The sequence below is a fragment of the Mixophyes fleayi genome, assembly GCF_038048845.1.
Source record: "Mixophyes fleayi isolate aMixFle1 chromosome 1 unlocalized genomic scaffold, aMixFle1.hap1 SUPER_1_unloc_3, whole genome shotgun sequence".
NCBI lineage: Eukaryota > Metazoa > Chordata > Amphibia > Anura > Limnodynastidae > Mixophyes > Mixophyes fleayi.
This window is the reverse complement of record NW_027445877.1, coordinates 541,861-553,034: the sequence shown is the minus strand read 5'-3', so window position 1 is coordinate 553,034 and position 11,174 is coordinate 541,861.

The following is an 11,174-nucleotide window of genomic DNA, read 5'->3' as shown; positions in this document are numbered from 1 at the left end:
GAATATCGGTGAAGTACGAACACTACACACTCGTAAGTACTCCTTCACGCAGTCCCGATTACATAGTTTTGGGTGGGTCCCAATATCAAGCATCTGACAGACATTATCTACAGGTGATATAAGTTCAGATGGAGTTTACTAATTACATCTAAAACTCATTCCTGAGTCTTTGGATAATTGGTTCCGAAAACATATATATATATATATATATATATATATATATATATATATATATATATTGTCATGGGCACTAGGAGTTTTGACCCAGAATTCACCAGATGTAACTTTACTCACCAGAGGCGCGGAGTCTAACACAGTAGCTGGTCTTCTCCGGGAACTCCCGCAAGGAAGTATGGGTTTTAGCGGCTTCCACTGTGCAGGTCGCGGCCCTCTGGGTAGTATGGTGAATATGCGGATACAGCTACACACAATAAGTACACGGATCTGCTTAAGCTGATTGGAAAAAGGAATGTCAACAATATATATATATATATAGTCTCTGAGCAGTAGAAACAATGGTAACCCAGCAGTATGATGAGCAGTAATAATAGGAGGAGAGAGTTCCAAAGGGCCTAGCACACAGGTAACTTGAAACAGGCAGATGCTTGACAACTGAAGAAAAGTCTATAAGCCAATAATACAGTGTAGTAGAAGAGTCAGCGACTCGCAGCTATCACCACAGTGGCACAATAGAACTTAGTCCCGAAAATAGATAACATACAGTGTAGATAGAGTAGGCTGCGACTGGCCGGTATTACCACTGGCATGAAGCGAAGACTTGACTAGGGGCAGGTAGAATACAAGGTAGCATGGAGCGGTCTGCGGCTGGCAGGTATTACCACTGGCGTGGAGTAGAGACTTGTCCAGGAGCAGGTAGAATACAAGGTAGCATGGAGCGGTCTGCGGCTGGCAGGTATTACCACTGGCGTGGAGTAGAGACTTGTCCAGGTGCAGGTAAGATACGAGGTAGAATAGAGCGGTCTGCGGCTGGCAGGTATTACCACTGACGTGGAGTGAAGACTTGTCCAGGAGCAGGTAAAATACAAGGTAGCGTGGAGCGGTCTGCGGCTGGCATGTATTACCACTGGTATGGAGTAGAGACTTGTCCAGGTGCAGGTAAAATACGAGGTAGAATGGAGAGGTCTGCGGCTGGCAGGTATTACCACTGACGTGGAGTGAAGACTTGTCCAGGTGCAGGTATAATACAAGGTAGTGTGGAACGGTCTGCGGCTGGCAGGTATTACCACTGGTGTGGAGTAGAGACTTGTCAAGGTGCAGGTAGTGTCCACAGCTAACAGGTACCATAAACAGGAACAGGAAACTCCTTGGTAACTCAGCAGAATGAGGACCAAGAACAGGCTAAGGTAATAAGGCAACAGGTGTCTTAAATAGTGAGGAGTGATTAATTATCCAATGAGGAGAGCAACAAGGTTTTAACAGTCTGTAGGTCTGCACATGCGCAGACCTCTGGTCAAGATGGCGGGCAACCACGGCGCAAGACAGGCGCCGGCAAGACATAGAGAGACCCACGTCCCGAACCAGAGGAACCAACAGTCCGGTGAGTGACATATATATATATATATATATATATATATATATATATATATGTGTGTATATATACATCTTTATGTCTGGATGTCTTATATCAGTACCCTGATTGATTGCGGCACAAAGAGGAATATTGGAACACTACTTAATAACATACTTTGAATCTATAGGAGTTCAGATATTTATTGAATAAGCAATTACTGTTTTTTCATTAGAGATATATGTGGGCTCGAATCCTTTTATTCACAGTGGATTCACTGTGATTTTCTCTTTTAGAATTTTGTGATATTATTACTTTTTTATATTGTTATTGACAATTGGGGGTGTTCTATGTATGTGAACATACCTCTGTATATCCAAATTTAGTTTATGCTGTTTTTTACGGTTTAATAAATGTTATATATATTTTATTATTAATCCTTGGTTTTGGAATATTGAAGTTGTGTCATATAAGATACCATCTGTGCAGCTCATTATTTTTCTTTCTTCTTTTATTGGTATGTCCATTGTCTCGTCACAAACCAGAGAGAAAAATTATTATTATTATTAATTTTTATTTATAGGGTGCCACAAAGTATCCGTAGTGCCGTACAAGGACAGACAATGGCACAGTACAAGGTGAAACAGCACAGTACAAGTAACAGTAAGCACTATAACTCTGGGGGCTCAAGGCACAGTTAGAAAGAGAGGGAGGGGAAAAGTCAGTACAGGCTGGTAACTTGGGCCAAAGAGGGTGGGCACGGATGGCAGGTTAAGAGCCACTGAGGGGAGCAGGGAGAAGCGAGAGGAGACACAGGGCAGAGGGATCGAGAGGAGGTGAGCAGAGTAACTGGAGAGCGCAGTTAAAAGTGATGGAAACAGGATGTAGGAGAGCCCTGCTCAAAGGAGCGTACAATCTAAAGGGAGGGCAAGACAGACAGACACATGGATGAGACGGAGAAACGGAAGAAACGGAGATGGAGTCGAGGAAGGGGAGAAGGGAAGAGAGAGAGAGGTAGCCGACCGGTGGGAGCTTAGTATTAATCTCTTACTTTTCTCTGTCTGGGAAGCCCCCATCCAAGTCACTGTGATGCCACAATGATGCCACCAAGTTATATAAAATTCTATGTAACAGGTATTGCCTGTACATCAACCAAGTTCCTGGGCACACAGCTGGAACTGGAGACTGTTGGTGCCTTATCTTTTAACAACATTTTAGAATGTAACCTCACACTTCATCACAGCTTTAAAGTGTTCAGTGGTAAATAATGATTTATATGTAATGCAGTATTTTGCTCCAGATCTATGTTTTAACCAATCAAAAAAACAAATCTGATTTTCACTACGAGTAATTTATTAAATGACCTCTGCAATGCTTTTTTATGCTTGCAAGTGAAACTACTTGTCTGCCTAGCACATCTCAAGTTGTGAAAAAGAGAAGGTTTCAGTGAAAGGTCACTTCATAGCCCAAACTATCGTTCCAGTGGTGGGCGGGAGCATGGGAGAAATGTTGTATGCGGGAGTGAGATGTGGTTACCAGAGGGGAGGGGTGGTGACGATCATTGGCTGACCTGAGGGCAGGAGGAAGTACGTATGAAGATTGGATAAGCAGGGAGCAGTGGCGTTAGAGAAGGCTTTATATGTAAGGGTGGGAAGTTTAAAGAGGATTCTGTAAGGGAAGGGGAGCCAGTGTAAGGCTTGGCAGAGATGGGAGGCAGAAGTTGAGCACAAGAGAGAAAAATAAGTCTTGCTGCAGCACTAAGTATACATTGAAGAGGAGGTCTGATATGAACGATGTTGCGGAGCTGGAAATGAGAGGATTGGATAAGAGATTGGATGTGAAGGGCGAAAGAGAGGGAGGAATCAAGGATTACACACAGGCAACAGACTTCGAGAATCAAGGACATAGTGGTGTTGTCAGGGGTCTCTAGAAGGAGGCAAGACAATGAGTTCAGTTTTGGCCATGTTAAGTTTGAGAAAATATAGTGACATCCAGAAGGAGATGGCGGAGAGGCAACTGGATACCCGAGAGAGGAAGGACGGGGAGATATAAGATGAAGAAAGGTGAAGTTGGGTGTCATCTGCTTAGAGGTTATCTCTTTAGGTTCCATATCTGGCTGGTAGCTACAGTTGGCAGTGGGCACTGTTTGCACTGATCACCAATATGTATAGCAGTCAAATATGGATTGTAAAAATAGTCTATTTTAATGTACCTTTCCTAAATATTAGATCCTTGAATGACCCCATTATTATCTGTAAGTACTGCAGCTAGAAGGTGCCTTATCTGACCTGTTGATCTTATCTTTATATCCTGTTGCTGAGTTTTGGGCCTCTCTGAAATATAATCTACCCAGTTATGTGACAACCTGTAAAGACTTGCAATGAGTCAGACCCTAACACTTGGTTTACTTGCAACAGAACTGTCACAGAATAAAAAGAAAACATGTCATTGGAAGTATTTATTTATATAGTTATATTTTGTTTTCCTATCTTTTGATTATGCCAATTGTTTTATGAATATGAATGATTTTAGGTTTCTCTGTAAACAACCTGATATAGGTTTGTACATTTTAACCGTCAGCAGCAGCTGAAGATACAACCTTAAAAGTGGGTTGACTTTTCCTATGCAAAATTGCTGACACTATAATATTTTTTGTTTTTATTAATACAACACTGTAAACTGCAAAGTCATATTTGGCTATTAAGGTCTGACCTGTGAAAACTTTTTACAAAAATGTAGGAATTCTTAATTGCTCTGTAGTATGCAGAGAGTCTTGAGGGTGTTGCCTGTAAGCTCAAAACACTAACCATCTGGTCTATTATGACCTTGCAACACCCAGTTCTCTCAGCCCATTTCATAACTATAAAATGTATGACAATTTTTTAAATATTAATTTTTTTACCATTTTCATGTAAGTATTTAACTGCTTTCTTATCGTCATAAGTTTCCTCACTTTTATGCATTCGCTGTATCATATAAAATTGTAAGAAAATGCAAAGCTTATTACATCACATAGTTCAATTAAAAGATACAATACATAAAGGAGTGGAACATTCCATACTACTGCCAAATCAGTCTGTGATTCTTTGGAAATATCAATTAATATCGAAGTATGCTGTGTGTTTGTATAAGCAGTTGGATATACCAACGCAATCTATTCTTCAGGGTATTCTCAACATGTGCAGGGAACTATGCATTATGAAGTGGTTTTGAAATTAAAATCCCTAATGTTCTAGCTTGTGTCAGAATAACAATAACATCTGTCTTACAAGCTAAGACTACATTTTAAGGAATATTAAACAGAGAAATAATGTCCTGAATATTACACCATATTTGTATAGTACATGTACTGCAAGAAATGGGACAGGGAAGTGGTGATTTGAATTTGTAGCACTTACAATTGCAAATTTGTTCTAAAGTATTCAATAACAATATTTTAAATTGCAGTTTAATGTAAAGTAATAAGATATTAACTAAATATTTACATAATTCAAATAACTGTATTTAAAATATTTATTTTTTACCTACTTGCTGCAAAAATAATGTGTCACTGGAGACAAGGTTATTACTTTAATGGATAAAGGGTTTTCTCTTAAGGAGCATGTAGGACTTATTTTACTAGCTGCAATACAGAGCACATCATTTATGAACCAGAACAAAATATAATAAAGTACAGAGCATTCTTTTTTGCTCAGTTATGCTTACTTGTGGCTCATAGCAGGAGCACACACCCATTCCACTCTGTGTTGTTTGGTGCACAGATGTTTTACACATCATTTTGTAGGACCATGGTCTGCCATAGGAATGTACATGTACAGTGGCATGTGTCACATAGCAAATCTGGGGAAGCCATGCCCAATGGTACTGTTCCATAGCCTCTAACAATGTTGGACTGGGGCACATTAGTAGGGTACTGCTGGCAAGGGCAGAATCCGAGAGCAGCATAAAGCATACCTCTGACTGTCCCTGCAGTTGGGACAAAGTGCTGTGTGGGAGTGTTCCCAAAAGTCCGGACTGTCAAACAAAATAAGGTGGCTGGCAGACTGTATTGTTCTCTCCTACCTGTTTTTGCAAATTTAACTACCTGCTGCTGGTATCTTAAATTCTACTGCTGCTTGTCTGGATTCTGGAATGTAAGGTCCTGTTTGGAAAAGAAATAGGTAGTATTAATCTCTTCTGAACCCAAGCAATGAGAGAACACTCTAGGGCTCCCTCATCCCAACCAGGCTTGACATTGAATCCATAACACCCACATTTTACTATTTTCCTAACAATAAGCCCCATCATTAAATTATTAGCCTCCTAAATTTAATACAGACACCCACATTGAATAGCTCCAACAATATATTAACAATATATTAATAGCCCCATCCACCCCACAATACATTAATGACCAAACATTTAATAAAACAGACTCCATATTAAATTAATAGTTCCCACCTTCAGCTACATAACAAGTATGGCTCCCACCAGCATCCACATTACATCAATATACTCACTACATGTATTAATACACCCAACATTATATAATAATAGTCCCACTAACTCTACAATACATCAGCAGCTGCCACAATACACTAATTAACTTGTTACATAACCTTAATACAATACATTGAATGAATACTCTACTGCATTACAATACTAGCCCCCACATTTAAAAAAAACAGACCACATAATACTTGCATAAATAGCCCCCACGTTACATAACCGCCCGTTACATCACGTTAAATTAAGTTCCCCACTATGTTACATTACTAGCCACTTCATATTACATTAATAGCCCCACAACATAACCTTAATAGCCACACTACTCCTGTAATCTGCCTCCTGCGTGGTCTTGCCCAAGGGGCTGTCCAATGTAGAGAGGAAGGGGAGGACAGAGATGTAATAAAATGGGAGGAACAGAGGGGAGGGAGGGTAGAAATATGAAGAAGGAAAAGGAAAAGTGAGAAACAGGAGAAGAGGGAGGGCTGCAGCATAGGGGAAGGTGAGGGGAGACGCAGGTAGGAGAGTTGTGTACTCTCTAGACTTCAGCCAGCAGGGACTATTCATCAGTTTACAGATAGTGGGGTACAATGGGGATTTCCTAATAGCCCATTGAGCTAGTCCGGTGGCCAATGCATGTTCAGATAAGCCCCCATTAGGCTTTTAATGTACATGCAGGGCTATATTGCGCTGGTCCCCACTCATGCTCTTTGAAGCAGGGTCTCTGTAGTGGATGGACAAGCATTGTCGAGCACCATTGACATTGAGAGTAGTAAGGAGGAATTTACCAAGAGTCAAGGGGGTGGAGAGGGGGGAAAGGGAAGCATAGCCAATAAGGAGAGGCCCTTTTTAAAGCAAAAAGAAATACCTAAGGGAGGCAATAGATTTAAGTGTATGCTTGCAAATGCAAGAAGCCTGACAGGTAAAATGGGGGAGTTAGAACTAGTAGCAATGAATGAGCAGTATGATATTATAGGTATTACGGAGACCTGGTGGGATGATACACATGACTGGGCAGTCAACTTGGAAGGCTATTCTCTCTTCAGGAGGGATAGGGTAAATAAAAGGGGAGGAGGAGTATGTCTTTATATTAAGCCAGAATTAAAACCAAGTGTTCAGGAAGTTATATACGAGAATATTGGTGATAATATAGAGGCATTGTGGGTGGAAATATCCAGCGGAGGAAAAAGTTCAGAGAAGTTGCTGATAGGGATATGCTATAAACCGCCAGATATTAGTACAATTGAGGAAGCCCAACTTCTACAGCAAATTGAAAAGGCTACACAACTAGGTCAAATTTTAATTATGGGGGATTTTAATTATCCGGACATTGATTGGAGTACTGAGACCTGCGGTACAGCTAGGGGAAATAGGTTTCTGAGCACGCTAAAAAACCATTACATGTCCCAATTAGTAGAGGAACAAACTAGGAACCGGACTATACTGGACCTAGTAATAACAAACAATGTAGACGTGATATCAAATATTCAAGTAAAGGAGCACTTGGGAAACAGTGATCATAATATGGTCTCATTTGAAATTAGTTTCCAGAAACAACGGTATAAGGGATCAACTAGGACTTTAAACTTTAGAAAGGCAAATTTTAATATGCTAAAGGAGTCTATAAAGAGCATAGACTGGGACAAAGCCTTTGAAGGAAAAAATACGGAAGAAAAGTGGTCTGTCTTTAAAATGTTGTTGGAAACATACACGTATAAGTTCATTCCTACGGGAAATAAATATACAAGAATTAAGTCTAAACCAATGTGGCTAAATAAGGGTAAGGGAAGAAATGCAAAGGAAGAAGCGTGCATTTAAATTGTTTAAGTCTAAAGGGTCAGAGGAGTTCTTCCGTAGGTACAAGGAATGTAATAAAACATGCAAAAAGGAAATTAGATTGGCTAAATTAGAAAATGAAAGGCACGTGGAAAAAGAAAGTAAGACAAACCCGAAAAAGTTTTTTAAATATATAAATGGCAAAAGGATTAAAAAAGATAATATAGGACCCCTAAGAAGTGAGATGGGTGAATTGATAAATGATACTAAGGAAAAAGCAGAGGTATTAAACACTTTCTTTTCTTCAGTATTTACCAGAGAGGAACAAATGGCAGGAGTAATACATAAAAATGGAAACCATGCCATTAATTAATACTTGGTTGCCAGAGGAAGAAGTCCAAAGGCGACTGAAGAATATTAAGATAAATAAAGCTCCAGGTCCAGATGGCATACACCCAAGGGTCCTTATGGAGTTAAACTCGGAAATAGCTAGACCGCTATTCTTAATTTTCAGAGATTCAATCTCATCAGGCTCAGTACCAAGGAATTGGCGAATAGCAGATGTGGTGCCGTTGTTTAAAAAGGGGACGAGATCACAACCAGAGAATTATAGACCTGTAAGCCTGACATCAATAGTGGGGAAACTACTGGAAGGTATTTTAAGGGACAGTATTCAGGATTACTTGGTACGCAATAAAATTATTAGTGGGAATCAACATGGATTTGTGAGGGATAGGTCATGTCAAACTAATCTAATTAGTTTCTACGAGGAAGTTAGTGGGAACTTAGACCAGGGCAGGACAGTAGAGTGGTCTACTTAGATTTTGCAAAGGCCTTTGATACAGTGCCACACAAGAGGTTGGTTTACAAAATAAGGGAACTGGGTCTAGGAATCAAAATTTGTACTTGGATCGAAAACTGGTTAGAGAATAGGGAACAGAGAGTTGTGATAAATGGAACATTTTCTAATTGGTCAAAAGTCTTAAGTGGAGTACCTCAAGGTTCCGTGCTGGGGCCACTCCTTTTTAATATATTTATTAATGACCTTGGTGATGGTTTAGAGAGTAAAGTTTCTATTTTTGCAGATGACACTAAACTCTGTAAGGTAATAAAATCAGAGTAAGATGTAGCTTCTCTACAGAGGGACTTAAATAAACTGGAGGATTGGGCGGCCAAATGGAATATGAGGTTTAACACAGATAAATGTAAGGTTATGCATTCAGGGATCAAAAACAAGAACGCAATCTATAAATTAAATGGAATTAATTTAGGAGAATCTATAATGGAAAAGGATTTGGGAGTGCGCGTAGACAGTAGACTTAGCAATAGTGCTCAATGTCAAGCAGCAGCTGCAAGGGCAAACAAAGTATTGGCATGCATAAAAAGGGGCATAGATGCAAGGGAAGACAGTGTATTTTTGACACTGTATAAATCGTTGGTAAGACCGCATCTTGAATATGCAGTACAGTTCTGGGCACCGCTCTATAAAAAAGATAATTTGGAACTAGAAAGGGTTCAGAGAAGGGCGACAAAATTGATAAAGGGTATGGAGTCATTAAATTATGAGGAAAGGTTAGCCAGTTTAGGCATGTTTACTTTAGAAAAGAGGCGTCTAAGGGGAGATATGATTACTATGTACAAATACATTACCCCTCCTCCCACCCCCTCCTCCCTGACTTCGCCTCCTTTTTCTCCTCCAAAATTGAGGCCAACCGACTTGATATCTCCTCCTCCACTTTCTCATCCACCCCCCCTCTTTTCCGTACTTCCCCCCTAGCCACCTTCCCTTCCACTCCTTCCGCCCCACCACCGGCGAGGAAGTCCACTCTCTCATTTCATCCTCCCCCCCATCTACCTGTTCCCTGGATCCCATCCCCTCCCACCTTCTTCGCTCCCTTTCCCCTACCACCTGCTCTCACCTCGCTCACCTCTTCAATCTTTCCCTCTCCACCGGCATCTTCCCCTCCTCCTTCAAACATGCTTTCGTATCCCCCATCCTTAAGAAACCTAATCTTGACCCTACTTCTCCCTCTAACTATCGCCCCATTTCACTTCTCCCCTTTGCCTCCAAAATCCTCGAGAGGCTCGTCTGCAGCCGTCTTTCCTCCTACCTTTCCGAACACTCCCTCCTTGATCCCCTCCAGTCTGGTTTCCGCCCCTTCACTCCACTGAAACGGCCCTAGCTAAAGTCACCAACGATCTCCTCTCTGCTAAAGCCAGGGGCCACTTCTCCCTTCTCATCCTCCTTGACCTGTCTGCAGCCTTCGACACCGTCGACCACCCCCTGCTCCTCCACACCCTCCAGTCCTTTGGCCTCTCCGGCCCTGTCCTGTCCTGGTTCACCTCGTACCTTGCTGACCGATCCTTCTCCGTCACCACATCTGGTTCTCTCTCCCCCCCGTCCTCCCTTCCAGTCGGGGTCCCTCAGGGCTCCGTCCTGGGATCCCTACTCTTCTCTCTATACACCTCTTCCCTGGGTGAACTCATCAGCTCCTATGGCCTCAACTACCACCTCTACGCTGACGACACTCAACTATACCTCTCCTCACCTGATCTCTCTCCCTCCCTCCTCTCTAGGGTGTCCGCCTGCCTCTCTGCCATCTCCTCCTGGATGTCCTCTCGATTCCTCAAACTCAACCTCGCCAAAACAGAACTCATAGTCTTTCCTCCCTCTCATACCTCGCCCCCTGCTGACCTCGCTATCACTGTCGACAACACCTCTATCTTCCCTGTCCCCCAACTTCGCTGCCTCGGTGTCATCCTCGACTCCTCTCTCTCCTTCGGCCCCCACATTCTCTCTCGCGCGAAATCCTGCCGCTTCCAGCTACGTAACATCGCTCGCATCCGGCCCTTCCTCTCCCATGATGGCACCAAATGTCTTATTCACTCTCTGATCATCTCCCGCTTGGACTACTGCAACCTCCTCCTTACTGGCCTGCCCCAATCTCATCTCGCTCCCCTTCGATCTGTTCTTAACGCAGCCGCTAGGCTTATCTTCCTTTCTCGCCGCTCCGCGTCTGTCTCCCCCCTCTACCTATCCCTTCACTGGCTCCCCTTTCGCTTCAGAATCCTCGTCAAGCTTCTCACTCTTACTTACAAGGCCCTCGCCAACTCCACTGCACCCTACATCTCCACCCTCCTCTCTATTCATGCTCCTTCCCGCCCTCTCCGATCAGCCAATGACCGTCGCCTCTCTTCTCCCCTGATCACCTCCTTCCATGCGCGTATCCAAGACTTCACCCGCGCTGCCCCCCTCCACTGGAACAAGCTCCCTCCCTCTATCAGAACCTGCCCTAATCTGTCCAGTTTCAAACGGGCTCTAAGAACCCACCTTTTTCTTAAAAGCCTTCCAGTCTCCCACTTAACTCCCTACCAGATCTTCCGC